Consider the following 24,163-nt stretch of genomic DNA (forward strand, 5'->3'; position numbering starts at 1 on the left):
GGAATGGAGGGGTGGCCTCCTGGTCCATGGATGAGCCTCCCTCTCTGGGCATTTGGCCTGGCTTCCAAGAGTTTCAGGTCATTGTGCGGGAAGTGAGGAGTCCTGTATTCTGCTTCAGGTGTCCCTCCCAAAGAGGGATTCCAGAGCAGAGCCCTGGGTCCCGGCGAGTGGAAAGCCCAAACTCGGGTTAGGATGGCGGCCCAAGGGGCGTGGGAAGCACCCTCTGCGGGCTCTTGGTCCAGCCACGGAGAGACCTGATTTGAGCACGAGGCTCATGGTGAAGGTCCCAATGCGTCTTTTTGCCCAAGGCGACCCTCAAGCATGGGCGTGGCCTCATGGGCCATGCAGGGTTCTCCTACCCTGAAGGTTGGACACCAGGCCAACAGCAAGGTTTCTTGGATGGGGATGGAGGAGTTCAGATTTCTGCATCAGGTTCCCTCCTGTCCAGTGATTGGAGAGAGGGTCTCGGTTCTGAATCCTGAACACCCAGCTTGGGAAGAGATGACAGCCTAAGGTCATGGCGGGACTGATGTAATGGGTGTCGGTCGGTATGTCAGGGCTCAGGCAGTGTCAGGCAGAGCACGGGTGCCCATGGCAACCTCGAGAATTGGAGTGCAGTAGAGCTGCGTGCAAGTGGATCTTAATTGGGTGTTTCTGGGTAGTCGCCTAGGGCAACGTTTTTCTTCTGGTGGGAAGGCAGACTGCTGTATTGTGGCTCCAGAATTCCCAATCTGGAGGTCTTGGGGGCTAGGAATGTGAGGACGGAAGTCTGAGAACACAAGCTACGGTGAGATTTCGGGCGAGGGCACTCTGCAGAGGCTGAAATGAGATCTCCTGCATCTGGAGACAGGGCGAGGATCCGACATTGGCTCAGGTTGGAGACTGTGTCCATGATGGCCCCATCAGTAGGTGGGGGCCCTCCCGAAGCCTTGGAGGTTTTCCCATGCTGGGAGTTGTGAGATGCTCCAAACCGCAAGGATTCCTACTGTGGGACAATCGAGTCCTGTGAGATGGCACCAGGACTCCCGATACAGAAAGACTGCAGTGCAGGGTGCAATGGATGGATGCCTGGGCATCCCACCTCACATTCCCATTGTCTCCTAGCGACAAGGCAGGTTCGATTGCTGGCTCTGGGGGAGCTACGCAGGGCGCTGAGTGGACATGGACTCTCCTGAGGATGAGTCATAATGTGGGTTTGTGTCCATGGAGACCTAGGAATGAGGCAGTGGCTCTGGGGCCCGGAAGGATTCTCCGAACTTTAGGATTGGACACAGCTCCAAAGAGTAAGTTTCCCCTGTGGAGATGAGAGGAGTTCTGATGGGTGCATCAGGAAACCTCCGTTTGCTGGTATTGGAATCCAGGCCTCTGAGGAGAGACGCCTGGAAACCAACCAAAGGGTTCAGAGGAAGGCCTAACAGACTGTCCGGTTCCATGTTCTGTCTCTAGGGACATCCGTCTGCTTTTCTGAGTGGAGGGAGTTGCTCAGCTTGTGTCAGATCACCCCTGTGTGTTAGGGCAGCCTACACTCTTGGGATGGCCTCGGGGATCTTGGAGCCTTCTCCTAATCTGTAGGTTTGTGGCCAGTGGAATGGGCAGAGTTTCCTTGGAGAGGGCAGGCCCAGTCGTGCATTGTGGCCCCGGGGGCCCCAGCGTTGAGGGTGTGTGGGACAGGGCTGCGGGGCCTGAAGTCTGAAAACACAAACTCGGCTTAGTTTTGGGGTCGACGGTATGGCAGGCCCCATCTACCGACCGTGATGGGAGCTCCTCTGGATTTGAATGAAGGGCTAATGTGCGTCCTTTTCTCAGGCTTCTGTCTCTGGATTTTGTGTCAAGGAGGGCTGTGGAATGGAGGGGTGGCCTCCTGGGCCATGGATGAGCCTCCCTCTCTGGGGATTTGGCCTGGCTTCCAAGAGATTCAGGTCATTCTGCGGGAAGGGAGGATTCCTGAACTCTGCCTCAGGTGTCCCTCCCAAAGAGGGATTCCAGAGCAGAGCCCTGGGTACCGGCGACTGGAAAACCAAACTCGAGTTATGATGGGGGCCAAAGGGGCGTGGGAAGCACCCTCTGCGGGCTCTTGGTCCAGCCACGGAGAGACCTGATTTGAGCACGAGGCTTATGGTGAGGTTAACAATGCGTCATTGTGCCCAAGGCGACCCACAAGCATGGGCGTGGTCTCATGGTCCATGCAGGGTTCTCCTACCCTGAAGGTGGGACACGAGGCCAACAGCAAGGTTTCTTGGATGGGGATGGAGGAGTTCAGATTTCTGCATCAGGTTCCCTCCTGTCCAGTGATTGGAGATAAGGTCTAGGTTCTGAATCCTGAACACCCAGCTTGAGAATAGATGACAGCCTAAGGTCATGGCCGGTCTGATGTGATGGGTGTCGGTTGGGATGTCAGGGCTCAGGCAGTGTCAGGCAGAGCACGGGTGCCCATGGCAACCTCGAGAATTGGAGTGCAGTAGAGTGGCGTGCAGGTGGATCCTCATTGGGTGTTTCAGGGTAGTCGCCTAGGGCAACGTTTTTCTTCTGGTGGGAAGGCAGACTGCTGTATTGTGGCTCCAGAATTCCCAATCTGGAGGTCTTGGGGTCTAGGAATGAGAGGACGGAAGTCTGAGAACACAAGCTAGGGTGAGATTTCGGGCGAGGGCACTCTGCAGAGGCTGAAATGAGATCTCCTGCATCTGGAGACAGGGCAAGGATCCGACATTGGCTCAGGTTGGAGACTGTGTCCATTATGGCCCCATCAGTAGGTGGGGGCCGTCACGAAGCCATGGACGTTTTCCCATGCTGGGAGTTGTGAGATGCTCCAAAGCGCAAGGATTCCTACTGCGGGACAGTGGAGTCCTGTGATATGGCTCCAGGAAGCCCCATACAGAAAGACTGGAGGGCAGGGTGCTAAGGATGGATGCCTGGGCATACCACTTCACATTCCCATTGTCTCCTAGCGACAAGGCAGGTTCGATTGCTGGCTCTGGGGGAGCTACGCAGGGCGCTGAGTGGAAATGGACTCTCCTGAGGATGGGTCATAATGTCGGTTTGTGTACATGGAGACCTAGGAATGTGGCAGTGGCTCTGGGGCCCGGAAGGATTCTCCGAACTTTAGGATTGGACACAGCTCCAAAGAGTAAGTTTCCCCTGTGGAGATGTGAGGTGTTCTGATGGGTGCCTCAGGAAACCTCCATTTGCTGGTATTGGAATCCAGGCCACTGAGGAGACACGCCTGGAAACCAACCAAAGGGTTCAGATGAAGGCCTAACATACTCTCCGGTTCCAAGTTCTGTCTCTGGGGACATCCGTCTGCTTTTCTGAGCGGAGGGAGTTGCTCAGCTTGTGTCAGATCACCCCTGTGTGTCCAGGAAGCCTACACTCTTGGGATGGCCTCGGGGATCTTGGAGCCTTCTCCTAATCTGTAGGTTTGTGGCCAGTGGAATGGGCAGAGTTTCCTTGGAGAGGGCAGGCTCAGTCCTGCGCTGTGGCCCCAGGGGCCCCAGCGTTGAGGGTGTGTGGGACAGGGCTGCGGGGCCTGAAGTCTGAAAACTCAAACTCGGCTTAGGTTTGGGGTCGAGGGTATGGCAGGCCCCATCTACCAACCGTGCTGGGAGCTGCTCTGGATTTGAATGAAGGGCGAGTGTGCGTCCTTTTCTCAGGCTTCTGTGTCTGGATTTTGTGTCAAGGAGGGCTGTGGAATGGAGGGGTGGCCTCCTGGTCCATGGATGAGCCTCCCTCTCTGGGCATTTGGCCTGGCTTCCAAGAGTTTCAGGTCATTGTGCGGGAAGTGAGGAGTCCTGTATTCTGCTTCAGGTGTCCCTCCCAAAGAGGGATTCCAGAGCAGAGCCCTGGGTCCCGGCGAGTGGAAAGCCCAAACTCGGGTTAGGATGGCGGCCCAAGGGGCGTGGGAAGCACCCTCTGCGGGCTCTTGGTCCAGCCACGGAGAGACCTGATTTGAGCACGAGGCTCATGGTGAAGGTCCCAATGCGTCTTTTTGCCCAAGGCGACCCTCAAGCATGGGCGTGGCCTCATGGGCCATGCAGGGTTCTCCTACCCTGAAGGTTGGACACCAGGCCAACAGCAAGGTTTCTTGGATGGGGATGGAGGAGTTCAGATTTCTGCATCAGGTTCCCTCCTGTCCAGTGATTGGAGAGAGGGTCTCGGTTCTGAATCCTGAACACCCAGCTTGGGAAGAGATGACAGCCTAAGGTCATGGCGGGACTGATGTAATGGGTGTCGGTCGGTATGTCAGGGCTCAGGCAGTGTCAGGCAGAGCACGGGTGCCCATGGCAACCTCGAGAATTGGAGTGCAGTAGAGCGGCGTGCAGGTGGATCCTCATTGGGTGTTTCTGGGTAGTCGCCAAGGGCAACGTTTTTCTTCTGGTGGGAAGGCAGACTGCTGTATTGTGGCTCCAGAATTCCCAATCTGGAGGTCTTGGGGGCTAGGAATGTTAGGACGGAAGTCTGAGAACACAAGCTAGGGTGAGATTTCGGGCGAGGGCATTCTGCAGAGGCTGAAATGAGATCTCCTGCATCTGGAGACAGGGCGAGGATCCGACATTGGCTCAGGTTGGAGACTGTGTCCATTATGGCCCCATCAGTAGGTGGGGGCCATCACGAAGCCATGGACGTTTTCCCATGCTGGGAGTTGTGAGATGCTCCAAAGCGTAAGGATTCCTACTGCGGGACAGTCGAGTCCTGTGATATGGCTCCAGGAAGCCCCATACAGAAAGACTGGAGGGCAGGGTGCTAAGGATGGATGCCTGGGCATCCCACCTCACATTCCCATTGTCTCCTAGCGACAAGGCAGGTTCAATTGCTGGCTCTGGGGGAGCTACGCAGGGGGCTGAGGTGAAATGGACTCTCCTGAGGATGGGTCATAATGTAGGTTTGTGTCCATGGAGACCTAGGAATGTGGCAGTGGCTTTGGGGCCCGGAAGGATTTTCCGAACTGGAGGATTGGACACAGCTCCAAAGAGTGTTTCCCCTGTGGAGATGAGAGGTGTTCTGATGGGTGCCTCAGGAAACGTCTGTTTGCTGGTATTGGAATCCAGGCCTCTGAGGAGAGACGCCTGGAAACCAACCAAAGGGTTCAGATGAAGGCCTAACAGACTGTCCGGTTCCATGTTCTGTCTCTGGGGACATCCGTCTGCTTTTCTGAGTGGAGGGAGTTGCTCAGCTTGTGTCAGATCACCCCTGTGTGTTAGGGCAGCCTACACTCTTGGGATGGCCTCGGGGATCTTGGAGCCTTCTCCTAATCTGTAGGTTTGTGGCCAGTGGAATGGGCAGTTTCCTTGGAGAGGGAGGCACAGTCCTGCGCCGGGGCTCCAGGGGCCCCAGCGTTGAGGGTGTGTGGGATAGGGCTGCGGGGCCTGAAGTCTGAAAACTCAAACTCGGCTTAGGTTTGGGGCCGAGGGTATGGCAGGCCCCATCTACCGACCGTGATGGGAGCTAGTCTGGATTTGAATGAAGGGCGAGTGTGCGTTCTTTTCTCAGGCTTCTGGGTCTGGATTTTGTGTCAAGGAGGGCTGTGGAATGGAGGGGTGGCCTCCTGGGCCATGGATGAGCCTCCCTCTCTGGGGATTTGGCCTGGCTTCCAAGAGTTTCAGGTCATTGTGCAGGAAGGGAGGAGTCCTGTATTCTGCTTCAGGTGTCCCTCCCAAAGAGGGATTCCAGAGCAGAGCCCTGGGTCCCGGCGACTGGAAACCCCAAACTCGGTTTAGGATGGGGGCACAAGGGGAGTGGGAAGCACCCTCTGCGGGCTCTTGGTGCAGCCACGGAGAGACCTGATTTGAGCACGAGGCTTATGGTGAGGGTCACAATGTGTCTTTGTACCCAAGGCGACCCTCAAGCATGGGCGTGGCCTCATGGGCCATGCAGGGTTCTCCTACCCTGAAGGTTGGACACCAACCAACAGCAAGGTTACTTGGATGGGGATGGAGAAGTTCAGATTTCTGCATCAGGTTTCCTCCTGTCCAGTGATTGGAGACAGGGTCTAGGTTCTGAATTCTGAACACCCAGCTTGGGAAGAAATGACATCCTAAGGTCATGGCGGGTCTGATGTGATGGGTGTCGGTCGGGATGTCAGGGCTCAGGCAGTGTCAGGCAGAGCACGGGTGCCCATGGCAACCTCGAGAATTGGAGTGCAGTAGAGCGGCGTGCAGGTGGATCCTCATTGGGTGTTTCTGGGTAGTCGCCTAGGGCAACGTTTTTCTTCTGGTGGGAAGGCAGACTGCTGTATTGTGGCTCCAGAATTCCCAATCTGGAGGGCTTGGGGGCCAGAAATGTGAGGACGGAAGTCTGAGAACACAAGCTAGGATGAGATTTCGTGCGAGGGCACTCTGCAGAGGCTGAAATAATATCTCCTGCATCTGGAGACAGGGCGAGGATCCGACATTGGCTCAGGTTGGAGACTGTGTCTATTATGGCCCCATCAGGAAGTGGGGGCCCTCCCGAAGCCATGGAGGTTTTAGATGCTGGGAGTTGTGAGATGCTCCAAAGCACAAGGATTCCTACTGCGGGACAGTCGAGTCCTGTGAGATGGCTCCAGGAAGCCCCATAAAGAAAGACTGCAGGGCAGGGTGCTAAGGATGGATGCCTGGGCATCCCACCTCACATTCCCATTGTCTCCTAGTGACAAGGCAGGTTCCATTGCTCGCTGTGCGGGAGCTACGCAGGGCGCTGAGTGGAAATGGACTCTCCTGAGGATGGGTCATATGTGGGTTTGTGTCCATGGAGACCTAGGAATGTGGCAGTGGCTCTGGGGCCCGGAAGGATTTTCCGAACTGGAGGATTGGACACAGCTCCAAAGAGTAAGTTTCCCCTGTGGAGATGAGAGGTGTTCTGATGGGTGCCTCAGGAAACCTCCGTTTGCTGGTATTGTAATCCAGGCCTCTGAGGAGAGACGCCTGGAAACCAACCAAAGGGTTCAGATGAAGGCCTAACAGACTGTCCGGTTCCATGTTCTGTCTCTGGGGACATCCGTCTGCTTTTCTGAGTGGAGGGAGTTGCTCAGCTTGTGTCAGATCACCCCTGTGTGTCCACTGCAGCCTACACTCTTGGGATGGCCTCGGGGATCTTAGAGCCTTCTCCTAATCTGTAGGTTTGTGGCCAGTGGAATGGGCAGAGTTTCTTTGGAGAGGGCAGGCACAGTCGTGCGCTGTGGCCCCGGGGGCCCCAGCGTTGAGGGTGTGTGGGACAGGGCTGCGGGGCCTGAAGTCTGAAAACTCAAACTCGGCTTAGGTTTGGGGTCGAGGGTATGGCAGGCCCCATCTACCGACCGTGCTGGGAACTGCTCTGGATTTGAATGAAGGGCTAGTGTGCGTCCTTTTCTCAGGCTTCTGGGTCTGAATTTTGTGTCAAGGAGGGCTGTGGAATGGAGGGGTGGCCTCCTTGGCCATGGATGAGCCTCCCTCTCTGGGGATTTGGCCAGGCTTCCAAGAGTTTCAGGTCATTGTGCGAGAAGGGAGGAGTCCTGTACTCTGCCTCAGGTGTCCCTCCCAAAGAGGGATTCCAGAGCAGAGCCCTGGTAACGGCGACTGGAAACCCCAAACTCGGGTTAGGATGGGGGCCCAAGGGGCGTGGGAATCACCCTCTGCGGGCTCTTGGTCCAGCCACGGAGAGACCTGATTTGAGCACGAGGCTTATGGTGAGGGTCAGAATGTGTCTTTGTGCCCAAGGCGACCCTCTAGCATGGGCGAGGCCTCATTGGCCATGCAGGTTTCTCCTACCCTGAAGGTGGGACACCAGGCCAACAGCAAGGTTTCTTGGATGGGGATGGAGGAGTTCAGATTTCTGCATCAGGTTCTCTCCTGTCCAGTGATTGGAGATAAGGTCTAGGTTCTGAAACCTGAACACCCAGCTTGGGAAGAGATGACAGCCTAAGGTCATGGCCGGTGTGATGTGATGGGTGTTGGTTGGGATGTCAGGGCTCAGGCAGTGTCAGGCAGAGCACGGGTGCCCATGGCAACCTCGAGAATTGGAGTGTAGTAGAGTGGCATGCAGTGGATCCTCATTGGGTGTTTCTGGGTAGTCGCCTAGGGCAACGTTTTTCTTCTGGTGGGAAGGCAGACTGCTGTATTGTGGCTCCAGAATTCCCAATCTGGAGGGCTTGGGGGCCAGGAATGTGAGGACGGAAGTCTGAGAACACAAGCTAGGGTGAGATTTCGGGCGAGGGCACTCTGCAGAGGCTGAAATGAGATCTCCTGCATCTGGAGACAGGGCGAGGATCCAACATTGGCTCAGGTTGGAGTTTGTGTCCATGGTGGCCCCTTCAGGAAGAGGGCGCTTCGTGAGGTCATGGAGGTTTTCCCACGCTGGGAGTTGTGACATGGTCCAAAGTGCAAGGATTCCTTCTGCGGGAGAGTCGAGTCCTCTTGGATGGCTCCAGGACGCCCCATTCGGAAAGACTCGAGAGCACGGTTCTAAGGATGGATGCCTGGGCACCCCACCTCGCATTCCCATTGGCTCGTAGTGACACAGCAGGCTCAATCTGCTGCCTCTGGTGGAGGTATGCGGGGGGCGGGTGGGGCTGAGTTGTAATGGACTCTCCTGAGGATGGGTCATCATGTGGGTTTGTGTCCATGGAGACTTTGGAATGTGGCGGTGGCTCGGGGGCCCGGATGGATTCTCATCAATGGAAGGTTGGACACAGCTCCAAAGAGCAAGCTTCCCACGAGGAGATGAGAGGTGTTCCGTTTGGTGCCTCAGGAAACCCCCATCTGCTGGTATTGGAAAGCAGGCTTCTGAGGAGAGACACCTGGAAACCAAAGCAAGTGTTCAGCTGAGGTCCTAGGGGCCTCTACGGTTCAATCTTCTATCTCTGGGGACATCCGTCTGATGTCTGAGTGGAGGTAGTTGGTCAGCTTGTGCCAGATCGCCCCTGTTTGTTCAGGGCAGCCTACACTATTGGGATGGCCTCAGGGACCTTGGAGGATCCTCTTAATCTGTAGGGTTGTGGCCAACGGATTAGGCAGGGTTTCCTTGGAGAGGGCTGGAGCAGGCCTGCGGTGTGGCTCCAGTGGCCCCAACCTGGAGGGTGTATTCAAATCCCTGCATATGGATGACCCCTGAGCCATAATACAGAACTCCTCCTGTCCCGCAGAATAAAACCTTGCTAGTAGGAGCTGCGCAAAATCATCATGGCTGTAGTAACCTCCATGGGCACATGAGGCTACCCCCATATTTGGCAGGACTCATGGACACAAAGTCTAGCCTGAGTGAACACTTGACACTCACCCTAAATTCACAATCCATGGAACTTGCCTCAGCATCTGAAGTTTGGGCCAACCATGCCCTAGGCCCTAACCCTAACCCTAACCCTAGCTTGGGTTTTCAGACTTCCGTCCCAACGGTACTGGCCCACAAGTCCCCCAGGTAGAGAACTCAAGAACCATGCCATATGACTCGGCCTGCCCTCCAGAAGGAAACTGTGCCCTATGGAGTTGCACAAAACCCCGAGAATCCAGAAATGTGCACGGGCCCTGATGCGACCCCAGGATCTTACACCACTGTGGACGCTAATTCACAGTCTGACAACCTGAGTCCCATTCTCCAATCAGCCACTGGGACAGCTGGCCCCAGAGCCCGGAGATCAGACCTGCCATGCCCCTAGGCCCTAATCCTAACCCTAGGTTGGGTTGTCATGCATCCATACCCAGAACCCTGTTCGTGAGTCCCTCCTTATGGTGGACTCCTGAGCCATAAAACAGGACTCCTCCTGTCCCATAAAATAAATCTTTCTACTTGGAGCTGCACGAAACTGGCAGGGTTTTAGTAATCTCCATGGCCACATGAGGCTTCCCCCATATTTGGCAGAACACATAGACACAAACTTCAGCCTGGGGGAATGCTTGACGGTCGGCCTAAATTTACATCCCAGGGAGCTTGCCTCAGCATCTGCAGTTTGGGCCTGCCATGCGCTAGGCTCTAACCCTAGCCTTAGCTTGGGATGTCATAATTCTGTCCTCAGAGTCCAGGTCCACCAGCCCTCCAGATAGGGAACACTGGAGTCACCACACAGGACTCTGCCTGCCTTCCAGAAGGAAAACGTGACCTATGGAGCTACACAAAACCCACAGATTATGAGGCAGCTGCATGAGACGCCAAGTCACCCCCATTAATGAAAGCCAGTGCTGGACACTATTACAATTCTGTCCCTCAACCTGAGTCCTACATCCAGACAGACCCAGGTAGCTGGTGTCAGAGGGAGCAGATTGGACCTACCTTGCCCCTAGGACCTAACCCTAACCCTAGGTTTAGTTTTCAGTCATCCATGCCCAGAGGCCAGCTCTTGATTCCCTCCATATGGAGTACCCTAGAGCCAAACAGCAGAACTCCAGCTGTCCTCCAGAACGAAACCTTGCTATTTGTAAATATGCAAAACCCCCAGAGTGGCAGGAACCTCCATGACCTCAGGAGGCCACCTCAACATACGGTGACCGTAGTGGTCACAAATTGTAGTCTGAGTGAATGCCTGCCACTTGCCCTAACTTCACATCCTGGGGTGCTCACCCCAGCATCTTCAGATTGGGCCTGCCATGCCCTGGGCCCTAACTCTAACCCTAACTCAGGTTTTCAGACTTCTTTCCTCAGAGTCCTGGCCCACAAGCCTTCCAGACTGGGGACTCAGGAGCTATAACCACAGGACTCTCCCTGCCCTTCAGAAGGAAACCATGCCCTATGGAGCTGCACAAACCCCTTGATTAGGAGAAACATGCATGGCCTCTGAGGCCACTCCCATTTACAGAAGCCAGTCTTGGACACTATTACACATTCTGTCATTCATCCTGTGCCCCGACCTCCACTCTGACACCCACGTGGTTAGCCCAAGAGCCAGCAGATCAGACCTGCCCTGCCTCTAGGCCCTCATTCTCACCCTAGATTGTATTTACATACATTTGCCCCAGTGGCCTTGTCTCGAATCCCTCCATATGGGATATCCCTGAGCCAGTAAACGGAACTCCTCCTGTCCTCCAAAAGGATTTCTAGGTATTTGGAGCTGTGTAAAACCCTGAGAGCTGGAGACACCAGCATGGCCGAGGCCACACCCTCTTTCTGAGGACTCACTGGACACAAACGTGCTTTGTGACCCTCACCCTCTGCTCCATTTACAACTGTGTCCCCCAGGTAGCTCCCTCCAGAGACATCTGATTGGGCATGCCATGCACCTAGGACCTAATCCTAACCCTAGGTTGGATTTTCAGGAATCCAAGCCAAGAGCCTTGGCTCAAATCCCTCCATGTGGGTAACCCCTGAGTCATAAAACAGGACTCCTCCTGTCCCGCAGATTAAATCCTTACTAACTGGAGGTGCTCAAAATCTCCAGGGCTTTCGTAACCTCCAAGGCTATATTAGTCTGCCTCCATATTTGGCAGAACTCATGGACACAAACTCCAGCCTGAGTGAATGCCCGAAACTCGCAATAAAGTCACATCCCAGGGAGCTTGCCTCAACCTCTGCAGATTGGGATGGCCATGCCCTAGGCCCCAAACTTAACCCTAGCTTGGGATTTCAGACTTCCGTCCCAAGAGTCCTGGCCTACAAGCCCTCCAATAGAGAAATCCGGACCCATACCACAGGACTCTTCCTGCCCTCCGGAAGGAAACCGTGCTCTATGGAGCTGCACAAAATCCCCAGATTAGGAGAAACGGAGAAATCTGCATGGCCAACGAGGCCACCCCCATTTAAGGAACCTGTCCCTGGACACTAATATACATTCTGACCCTCAGCCTGAGCCCCGAACTCAAATCAGCTACCCATGAAGTTGGTCTGAGGGTCAGCAGATTGGACCTGCCACGCCCCTAGTCCCTAATGCTAACCCTAGGTTGGGTTTTCAGACATCCATATTCAGAGCCCTGCTCGTGAATCCCTCCATTTGGGGGACCCTGAGACATACAACAGGACTGCACCTGTCCCCCATAATGAAATCTTGCTATTTAGAACTGCACAGAACCCCCTGAACAGGAGAAACGTCCTTGTTCTCAGGAGGCCACCTCCATACACTGTGGCCCTAGTGTTCATAAATTCTAGTCTGAGTGAAATCCTGACACTCGTTGTAACTTCAGATACTGGGGAGGTCGCCTCAGCATCTGCAGATAGGGCCCGCCATGCCCTAGGCCTTAGCCCAAACTCTAAATTGGATTTTTAGATGTCTTTTCCCAGAGTCCTGGCTCATAAGTCTCCCAGGATGGGGACTCAGGAATCACACCACAGGCCTCTCCCTGCCCTCCAGAAGGAAACCCTGCCCTATGAGCTGCACAAAACCCCCTGATTAGGAGAAACATGCACTGCCCCCGATGCTACCCCACTTTCATACTCAACCCTGGACTTTCATGCACAGTTTGACACAACCTAGTCCCGCCCTCCAATCAGCCAACTGGCCCCAGAGTCAGCCGATCGGATATGCCTTGCCCCTAGGCCCTTATCCTAACCCTAGGTTAGATTTTCAGGCATCCATACAGAGCCCTGCTCTTGTAAAGCCTAAAGGAATCTCCTCCAAAATGCCCTGAGGCATTGGGAGCAAGGTTGTTGGCAATATTGGCAGCATGTGAAAAAGCTATTCCACTGGGGATTCTGGAAGCCAGAAACCCATTGTGTTGGCAAAAAGCAAGAGCACATCTTTCGGTATCAGATGTCTCCAGTCCAGTAACTCTGGTAGTGGACTACACTAGAAAGTGCACCTTGTTGCAGTGTTCCAAATTCTATTGGTGCCTGTGTTCAAGGAATTGACTACACAGCCTGAGGTCACCTACCCAATTCTACACTGGATTATCACCTGCACAGTGCTCAGGGCTGTCTTCTCATCTCTATTCTGCATGCAAGGCCACATCTCTACACAACGACACCAACACACACATCTCCACAGGCCCCCAAGGAAGGGCTGAGTGCATCCAGGACCCCACCTGGCTTCAGACACAAATCTCCACTCTCACCTGTTTGTGAACCTGGATAAGCCATAATGCCTAACAGGGGTAGTCTGCATCTTGTCTGTAAAATACAGATGATTGTAGCATGGACTACCTCCACGTCTCCACTAGCATATGTGGAATAATATATATGATATTGGAGGAGTGGTGTCACATGTAGGAAATACCTCCAAACACATTTTCCCCATCTTCTCAATTTCTCTGAGTCTGCTACTCGTCAGATTCCACCCTACAGTCCCTAATGTTGTGTGAAAGTGTGTGTGTGTGTGAGAGAGAGAGACAGAGAGAGTGAGTGTGTGTGTGAGTGCATGCACAGTCGCTCCTGTGGGCACACATCTGTTCATCAGTGCTCATATTCTGGCGTCCAAGAAGGCGCCAGCCCCATATACAGAGGGGTGGGCCATACCTTCCCAAGACCTTAGGCTTTCTAATTTTCAAAGCAAACCCTGAAGAAGGGATTGGAGCTTTGGCGCTTGATGGTCAGAATCCACCCTTACCACGAGAGACTCCATATCCTGTCCTGAGAGCTATTAAATCCTTTCCAATGGGTGTGATGTGGATAGGGGTCCACTCCGTGGGTGGCCATGACCTTGGCTCCCCCTCAGACAAGAACTTCCTGGAATGCCTCCTGTCTATGATATCAATGCCCTCCATCACCCTGAAACTATCTCCATGTCTGTAGCCCCTGCCGACAACACAATTTTTTCCAGAGCCTTCCAGTGAGTCCTAGGTACATCCAGGGCCCCAAATTTGAGGACACTCACAAAGAGCTGGGTTCATGCCTGGTTCATCCTTCTTACAAGTCTGTGATTCTGGGCAAGGCACTAACCATGCAGCGGTCTTCACCTTCTCCCAGTTGTTCCCTGAAATCTCATATTCTGTTTTATCATCTTTGTCTAATACTCTTCATTGGAGTGTGCACTGGATTTAATGATTCCTTCCATTCCACAGAACATGGCCCCATGTTCCAAAACCCAGTCCGAGATTTAGTTCTAAAAGCTCATTGCCCATCAGTGTGCTGTCTCTGTCCTGTGTTCTCTCTCAGATCCTCAACCTTGAGTACAAGCCCCTATGCTGAACCTTGAAACGCACACATGGGCCCGGGACCCAACAAGGAGGGCCAACAACAGACCAAAGAACTCACACCTTTTGAGATAGACGGAATCCTGCCAAAACCACTATGTGAGCTCAGATTCTCAGTGAAGCAGATCCTGCATTAATGTTATCAATAGCCCCAAAGTACCGTGTGGCTCTGGCAGGAGCCCCTAGGTAAGCCCTCCTGGATTCCTGTACTTAAAGACTCCTCAGAGAATGTGAGATAGTATTTGTTGGTTAAGCCACTGAGTGTGGGGTAATGTGGTCACACAGCACGAGGAGCAGGGCACTGGTAATGTCCACCTGCCCCAGGCCATGGCCCTCCTCCCTTTCCTCTCTACTCCCATGTTCAGCTTCCTCCAATCACTCTGGCCTCTTTTCTAACCCCAACTCTGAGAACATAATGTTCTGCTTCTTATCTTCTGCACTATAGTACCCTCTGCCATTTAAATACACTCAGATTTGTGCAGGGCTCTCTCCTTCTTTTCCTGCCACAGTAATTCTCAGTGCCACCTCAGCACAACCTTGTCAGACCCCTCACCTGGACGAGCTCAGGACCCAGTTGAAGTCCCTTGGTCTTTTCTTATAGAGCAAATGTTCTTTTCCTTCACATTTTCAGTTCATGTTTGTCCATCTGCCCACTAGACCCTGATCACCTAAAGGGAAAAACTGGTTGCCTGATTGGCACTGGCACCACCAACACACCACCATTCAGGTCTATTGTCCAAGCCCAATTGACTTGGGTTATGTGTATGTCCTGTTGTTTTCTTTTGTTTCCTACATCAACTCTGTGTTCCATGTGGGGCTCAAACTCATGACCCTGAGATCAAGTACCTTGTGCCCTACTGACTGAGGAAGACAAGTGCTTCTTTGGTCATTTTCTCTAGGTTCTAGGCTGATAACTATCGAAGTTTGCTTGCTGTTTTCAACATGTTCTAGTTATATTCTCTTATGCTAAATTACCAAATAACTCCCCCAAATATGGTAGCATGTTACCGTAGATTTCCCCCCATGACAGTGCTGAGTAGGTCTTCAGATTGGAGGATGATCTCCTTCGTGTGGTCTTTCAGGAGACCAGAGTCCCTCTACCATGGGACCTCTCACTCCCTGGGTTGTCATGCCTCTCTGACATCATCGGCACAAGGGGAATGTCCCTGAACTAAAGGTGTTCAGGTGGTGAAACTTTTAGGAATCAGACAGAAAGAGACAGAGATTTATGGCACAGACATACTTATCACTTGAATGATGAGAGTCAAATAATTGGAAATGGCTTAGTTGTTCCATTATGGAGCTTTGAGTGCTGACAATGAGAATGCCCAAGAGGACAGCAGCAACAGTGCCTATCTATGGTGGATACCTCAGGTAGAACAAGAGCCCAGCCTACAACTCTCCCTGCCTCCCGCCCAGTATTACACACACACACACACACACACACACACACACATACACACAAAACCCAGAGGGAAAATCATGGAATCGGGACACCACCCATTATGTGATATTATTTCTTGGAAGAAGAAAAGTGTCTTCTTTTCTTCATATTTGAATCATTATTTTACTTCATAACCACAGTGTGACTAAAACCTCAAGAGTGATTGACTATTACCTGGCTCATTAGAAATAAATGGGATGATTTAAGATATGATTTTAATATTTTTTATAAAAAGCCCGCTAGAATAGTTTAAACATAGCCTATGCAGGATAAGGAAAGAATTTAAAGGTTTCTAATGGACCCAAACATTTCCCCAGTTTCTGCCATTCAGGGTTCCTTTATGAAAGGGAACACTAACCAAGATAATGAAAGTAGTTTATTTTGGAGTTTTCCAAGATGATTGTTCTTTCAGGAACATTAGTTGGTAGCAAAGTGTTATTTTTATGAAAAACTTAAAAAAATATGTAACATTCTTATGTTCTGTAGCAAGACAGAAAAGGCCATAGTGTAGAATTCGGGGCACATGAAAATCCCACACGAGGTAAAGTACCAAAGACAGAGGGAAGAGCAGTGGTTGCAGGGACTGAAATGAGGGAATGAGCAGCGAGCGCTCAGTAGCCCAGGTTTCTCTGTGATGGAAATGTTCTACTAGTAAGTAGTTGTGCAACACTCTTACTGTACTTACAGGCACCTCGATGTAACATTGAAAAGAATCAGAGCAAACGTTTAAGTGATCACAATTTCTACTTTATTTATATGACCAAAATCTATGAAGCCATTATATGGGTGCATACAAAACACAAAAATTACAGAAAAGGCAAGGATGGCGAAGGGGAATCCATCCAGCCTGTTCCAGCCAGCATGAGATGCTGCTTGGGGGCTAAGGCTTGTTATTCCACTGAGACAGGTGCTGGCTTGAGCCCCTTGGGAACCCCAGGAACAGGGGCAGGACACTGCTGGACCTCCAGGTCAGGAAAAGGGGCTGACAACTCTTTCATCTCAGGAGAGTGAATTAGAGCCCTGACTACCACCTACACCGGCCCCAACAGGGCAGGTGGCCCCACTGCACTTGCTGAGGGATGAGATCCAGCAGCAGGGATGGGGTGGGCCAGCTTTGTCTCTGAAGATACAGCGGGTGACCCAGTGGGAGCTGGCCCAATTTCCTGAGGTGGTTCAGGATCTTGCAATGGAACAAGTCCTGTAGCTCCATGAAGAGAAAATATCATCACGATGATTGACTTCCCGTGTCCCTTCGAAATAAAGGAAACTTTTCCCAACACTCAATGTTGTCTGTGTCCAGGAACCAATCCCTGGTTGGTCTCCCTGACTAAAGACCATGGGGACAGGATCTGAGACTACTCCTGTCGACCCAGCTGCACTCTTTGGAGGCCTACTCAGTGTGGCCCACACAGTACCCTCCACTGGCACACATCGCTCATCCCAGCCCTTCTCTTACCCAGACCCTGGCTCTGTGGGCTCAAGCTGTTGCAGCTGGGAGAGCAAAAGCTGGACACGGTGATCCAAATCTGAGCCTGGCATATTGAGCCCCAGGTAGGCCAGCAGCATATTCAGGCTGGGGAAACCTGGGGGCTGGACAAAAACCTCTGGATATTGTCCTTGATATGTGTTCAACATAGAGGAGATGGCCCTGGGAAGAGACTATTAGGCAGAGGTATCAGAGGACAGCCCACCCTCCCAAACCAGTATCCCAGGGAACCCCAGTGGGAACCTGTGTCCCTGGACTTCCAGCTCCTGTCAGAGGCCAGTTCTAATTCTTGTCCACCTACGATCTGGCAGTCCTGCCTGAGACAAGCCTGGTCACAGATGACAGGGTGGCAAAACCCACTATGTGTGTGAGTCCTTGATTAATGGTGTTATAATATCTCTCCTTCTTAGGGGAGCAGGACACATGCCTCAGTCTGTCTCCTTGCTGAGTTGCTACTTGAATTCAACTGCATGTGCCCAGGGAGGGGTGATGTCTGTCCTCTTAATTACCCTCACTGCACATACCACTGCTCTGTGAAGAGCCATCCAAAGAGGAAACAAAGGGACTCTGTCTCTAGCTAGTCCTTAACAGGACCCTCCCAATGCCTCAAATGTTACTACCTTTGCCATGTGCTGCCTCTTTCACTATGTGCCATGAGTGGATCTCCTTCCACTGACACTATTCTCCCACAAGGTGTGGAATGTCTGGTCCCTGAGCTCTCACTGGGTCTCCTGAGCCACCTCTGAGCACCCAGTGTCTGGGTTCCAACAGGTTGCTGAGTGCGATGGTTCCCACAGCCTCTCTTCTGTTTCCCAGGATTAGGGTAGAGTCAGGGCTGGGAGGGGACGGAAAGGGGAATGATTCTCTTAGGGGCTAAAGCTTTTCCCCAGCCCCCTCTGCTCTGTCACAGTGCCCACACCCACAGCTTCCCTGAGCCCCTTCCTTTCTCCAGAGGAAACTCTAAGACCTTCACCCTTAAGGAGGAATCACAGATGTGTGGGATAAGGGTCCAAGGTTCCCTCCAACTCAAACTCCCCTGGCTGCCCTTGGGGAGAGAGAAGGCCCTCCTTCATCAGCCAAAGCTCACTCACATATTCCGCTGATCCGGAAATGCACCCATATCTAGAGGAGGCCAGGGGGAAACTAATGAAATGTCCTGTGGATGTTACCTCTCTTAGTGTCCAGTGTCACTGCCTGACCCCTGACTAGTCTGGAGGCTTGGGGTGCTATCTGATCTGTGCAGGGTTCACAGTCAGCTCCTATAGGAATGCATGCACAGAGTGGAGATTCCTGAATGCTTGCTGAATGATAGGGCACCAACGAACCCATCACAGTTATCTGAATGAGCCTGGACCCCCTGCTCACACCCAGAGACGACTGCTCTGGTTTCACCCAGGCACAGACCACAAATAGAGTCTCAGATCTCTTTTTAAATGGCCAGACAGCTCAGATAAAGTCCACAGTGATAGTGAGGGTAAGGCAGAGGCTTCACCATGACAAGCAGGACAATGATAAATGAGTACAAGGACAGGCTTGCTAACAGACCTTTGCACAGGCCCAGGCACCCAGGTGCACTTTCATTTCAAGACCCCACTGAGTCCCTAAAATAACTCTGACCCAGTCAGAGGAGAAAACCAAGGCTAGGGAGGTTTGGAATGTTCCCAAACCTCACAATGAGGCCATGGCCAAATGCTGCTGGGCAGTTAGGCGCAGGGTGCTGACCTTGCAAACAGGAGGTCCAGAGCCTCTTGGGTGGTGGCAAAGTCTCTGTATGAGCTCAGAAATATGTTGACATAGCTGAGGATTCCTCCTAGGGGAGCAGGCTCCAGACTATTTGTTTCTTTAGCAGGTTGGCCCCATTGGTCCATAGCACATGGGTCTCTCTCCTCTTCAACGGAGAGCCATTTTTCCCCTGAGGTGAAACAGAGGAGTCATGAGACACTGCTATAGCCACCACGAGGGTTAGGGGTTGGAGCACAGACCGAACCCCCAATATCCCAGTTACCTATGTCAAGAGGTGGAACTCGTGGACCCACAGTCATAAAAACAATCAGGTGACTGGGTGGTTCCTTGCCTGAATTCTAGGAGTCATGGTTTTGGCTCAGGTCATTATCTTAATGTCCTGAGATCAAGCTCCTCTTAGGGCTGCATATTGAGGACAGAGTGTTCATGAAGATTCTGTCTCTCCCTCTGCTTATCCCCAGTCTCCCCCTATCTTTTTCCCAGTCTCCCCCTATCTTTTTCCAATGAGTCAATCAACCAATGAATTAATAAATCTTTAATGAAAAGAAAAAAAATGTTCTTGGCTTCCATACAAAGAAGTGAATTAAGTGAAGCCTGAACTTGATAGTATCTCAGGTCAGATTGTGAGCTGAGTATTGATAGCACCTCCCTGCCTGAACGGCGCTGATCCTGTGATTTCTGATAACATATCCCATTGTTGAGATGAGAGCACAGAGACATTTTCTTAGGTGAGACAGCTCAGGGATGTTAGGGCATGTAGGATGTTTAGTGCAGCAATGGGAGTCAGCAACAGAAGCAAATCCCATCAAAGTCTTGCATCACTGAAGGGCTCAATGTCAGTGATAAATGACTGGCCTTCTGCAATGTTGTGCAGCACAATGAGATCCCTTCTCCTGACCCTGGAGGGGCCCCAGGGATGTGTTCCCTCACAACCAAAAGGCAGAGCAGGAGTCATAGTACCATGGGCCCCCTGTTCCTTCGGGTAAAGTCTCCCAAATTATCATGATACTGTGCAAGACTTGGAGAACTTGGGGAAGGACTGTCAAGACAATGGGAACACCTGGCATCACAACTTAGGAAAATGCATAACAGAGGGCAAAAGGATTCTCGTTGAATGAGATGAATGAGGTGAGAAAGCATTTAGAGTCCGTTCTCTGATATTCCTACAACTATGTGGACAGTGACACTGCATTTCGCCAAGACAGGGACAGAGCCATGGAGGCAAGTTTGGGGAGGCGATGGGGATGCAGATTGATGTGGGTTCAGGACTATAGGACGGAGCCCAGGGCAGTACTAGGCTGGCTCTGGCACTTGGGACACATTTTTTTTTTTTTTTTTTTTTTTGCTTTGGGACCCTGAGGGTTGGTTCTCCCCAGCACCTGCACTCACCCTGGGCCGGCGCTGGACTCTGTTGGCAGTGTGGGGCAGCTTCTTGTCCTTCAAGGTGGTAGAGCAGAGGTTCTCGTCATTCATCTCCTGCCCCATCTCCTGTGTGGAGCTCTATAAAGACAGTGCCCAGACGCCAGGCAGGAGGTCTCAGTGCCCTGTCTGGCTCCCTTCGCTGGTTCTCAGACACAGGACACTCCCTTCCAGATGTACCACTCCCCAGTATGCACACATCTTCACCAAGGATAGAAATGTGACACAGCTTCAGGGCCTTGGATGTGCTCTGGCACAGGTAAGACACCCCTCACAATCGTCTTTCCATCCTGCCCACCATGACGTTGTGGTGAACATAAAGGGATCACCAGGGTTTCCACTGTCCTGAAACCTCCTCCAGCCAGTGACAGAAACCCCCACATATCCCTCTTTACCTGAAAATCAAGAGGAGGGGTTGGGGCTGCCCTGGGATGGCTCAGAGGGGTGTCTTGGCCTGGCCTAGGCTTCCTTGTATGACCTTATGGAACCTCCTGCCAAATGCCCTGAGGCACTGGGGTGAAGTTTGAGCTAATGTCTGCAGCAAGAGAAAAAGTGATTCCCCTGGGCTTTCTGGAAACCAGAGACCCGGGAAGTAGGCACGGAGCAAGAGAACATCTTTCCATATCAGATGTCTCCAGCCAAGTATCTGGTACCGGACTACACTAGAATGTGGGTGCCTGGTTGCGGGGTTCCAAATTCTGTTGGGGCCTGTGGTCAAGAAAGTGACTTCACTGCCTGAGATCACCTACCCATGTCCATCCCGGATATTATCACCTACACAGACAGTGATCAGGACTGCCATGTACTCATCCCCTTTCTGCATGTGAGACCACATCTGTACACAGGGACTCCAACACACCCCTTTCTAAAGACCCCCAAGGAAGGGCTGAGTGGAGCCAGGACCCCACCTGGATTCAGACACATCTCTCTACTCTTACCTTGACCCTGGATATGCCATTATACATGTCAGGGGTGGTCTGTGTCTTGCCTGTTCAATACAGTTGGTTCTAGCATGGGCTACCTAAAGATTTCCATGGGCATATGTAGAATAATATCTATGTTATAGGAGGAGTAGTGTCACAGGTAGGAAATATGTCCAAGCACCTTTTCCTCCCCTTCTCACTTTCTCTGAGCCTGCTACTCGTCAGATCCCACCCTACAGTTCCTAATGATGTGTGTGTGTGTGTGTGTGTGTGTGTGTGTGTGTCTGTGTGTCTGTGTTTGTGTGTACAGTCACTCCTCTGGGCACACATCTGTTCATCAGTGTTCACATTCTAGAGTCCCAGATGAGGATAGCCCCTCTTCATAGGCGTGGGCCATAATTTCTCAAGACCTTAGGCTTTCTAATTTTCAAAGCAAACCATAAAGAGGGAATCAGAGCCTTGAGGCTTCATGGGCGGAATCCACTCTTACCACTGGAGACTGCATATCTTGTGCTGAGATGTATTAATTCCTTTCCAATGGGTCTGATGTGGATATGGGTCAACTCAGTAGGTTGCCATGACCTGGGCTCCCCCTCAGACAAGAATTTCCTGGAATGCCTCCTGTCTATGATATCAATGCTCACTCTCACCCTGAAACCATCTCCATGTCTGTAGCCCCTGCCTTCAACACAACTTTTCTCCAGAGCCCTCCAGTGAATGGCCCGAACGTTGGGGACACTCCCAAAGAGCTGGATTCATGCCTGGTTCAGCCTTATACAAGTCTGTCATTCTGGGCAAGGCACTGACCCTACAAGGGTTGTCATCTTCTCCTCCAAGTGGTTCCCTGAAATCTCATATATTGTTTAAAAAACTTGATCTAACCCAGTCCCTTAGAGTGTGGTCATGACTTAGTGACTCTTTCCATTCCACAGAACATGGCCCTATGATCCAAAAACCCTGTCTGAGATTTAGTTCTAAAAGCTCATTGCCCATCTCTGTGCTGCCTCTGACCCGTGTTCTCTCTCAGATCCTAACCCTGGAATTCAAGCCCCTATGTTGAACCTTGACACACACATGGGAAGGTGATGTAGCAATGAGGGCCAACAACAGACAGAAGAACTCAGGCCTTTTGAGATGGACAGAATCCTGCTCACACCCGACATGAGCTCAGGTTATCAGTGAAGCAGGTCCTGCCTTGGTGTTTTCAACAGCCCCAAAGTACTGAGGGGCTCTGGCAATATCCCCTAGCTGAGCATTGCTAGATTGCTGAACTTAAAGTCTCCTCTGAGACTCTGAGACAGTGTTTGCTGGTTAAGCCCCCGACTGTGGGGTAACGTGGTCAAACAGCACTAGGAGCAGGTACTGGTACTGTCCACCAGCCCCAGGCCATGGTCCTTCTCCCTTTCCTCTGCTTCAGCATCCTCCTTTCTAGCACCCTGGGCTCCTTTCTAACCCCCACTCTGGGAACATCATATTCTGCTTCCAATCCTCTGCACCATGGTACCCTCTTCCGGGCTAAATACAGTGGGATTTGTGCAGGGCTGCCTTCTTCTCTTCCTGCCACAGGAATTCTCAATGTCATCTCAGCATAGCCTTGTTGGATACCTCCCCTGGTGGAGTTCAGGACCCAGCTTAGTCCATTACTCTTCTCTCATGGAGAAAATTCTCCTTTCATTCATCTTTTCAGTCATGTTTGTCCATCTGCCCCTCTAAACCCTGAGCTCCAAGAGGAAGAAACTGTTTGCCTGATAAGGACTGGCACCACCTGAGGGCTCAGGGCCCAGAGTCTGAATGAACGGGAGAGAGAATCCAGCCCACCACCAACCAGCTCTATTGGCCAGGCCCAATTGATTTAGGTCATGTGCAAGTCCTGTTGTTTTCTTTTGTTTCTTACATCAACTCTGTATTCTATGTGGAGCTCAAACTCATGACCCTGAGATCAAGTACCTTGTGCCCTATTGACTGAGGAAGCCAAGTGCTTTTTGGTCATTTTTTTCTAGCTTCTAGGCTGATAATTATCTAAGTTTATTTGCTGATTTCAAAATGTTCTAGTTACATTCCCTTATGCTGATTTACTGCCCGAATTATGCTGTCATGTTGCCATAGATTTCTTCACATGACAGTGCTGAGTGGATCTTCATTGGATACTGAGCTCCCTCATGTGGTCTTTCAAGAGCCCAGAGTCCCTTCACCATGGGCCTCGTCACTCTCTTGATTGTCAAGCACATCTGACGCCATCAGTACAAGGGGCATGTCCCTGAATTAAAGTGTTCAAGTGGTGATCCTTGTAGGAATCAGACAGAAAGAAACAGATTTGTGGCACAGATGTACTTATCACTTGAATGACAAGAGTCAAATAATTGGAAATGGCTCAGTTGTTCAATGATGGGTCTTTGAGTGCTGTCACAGAGAATTCCCAAGAGGACAGCAGCGACAGTGCTTGTCCACTGTGGGGACATCAGATTGAAGAAGAGCCCAGCCCAAAAACACTCACTACCATCCATCCACAGCATAACACACACACACACAAACACCCCTCCCCCCCACAAACACGCATACGGAGGGAAAATCATTGAAATTGGGACGAAATCCATTACAGGCTATTATTTCTTGGAGTAGGAACTTATCTTCTTTTTGTCATATTTAAGTCATTATTTTACTACATAAACACCTTCTGGCTTAAAACTAAAGAACTATTTACTCTATTACCTGACTTCTTTTTTTTTAAAGATTTTATTTATTTATTTGACAGACAGAGATCACAAGTAGGGAGAGAGGTGGGCAGAGAGAGAGGAAGGGAAGCAGGCTCCCTGCTGAACAGAGAGCCCGATGCAGGGCTCGATCCCAGGACCCTGGGATCATGACCTGAGCCGAAGGCAGAGGCTTTAACCCACTGAGACACCCAAGTGCTCCTATTACCTGACTTCTTAATAATAGACAAGAAGATTTAAGATGTGATTTTAATATTTTTTATGAATTACCCAGTAGAATAATTTAAACATGGCCTACGCAGGATAATAAAAGAATTTAAAGGTGTCTCATGGACCTAGAATTCCCCCCCGTTTCTGCCATTCAAGATATCCTTATGAAAGGGAACAATATCCCAGATAATGAGAGTAGCTTATTTTGGGGCTTCCCATGATGATAGTTC

The sequence above is a fragment of the Martes martes genome, assembly GCF_963455335.1.
Source record: "Martes martes genome assembly, chromosome: Y".
Classification (NCBI taxonomy): Eukaryota; Metazoa; Chordata; class Mammalia; order Carnivora; family Mustelidae; genus Martes; species Martes martes.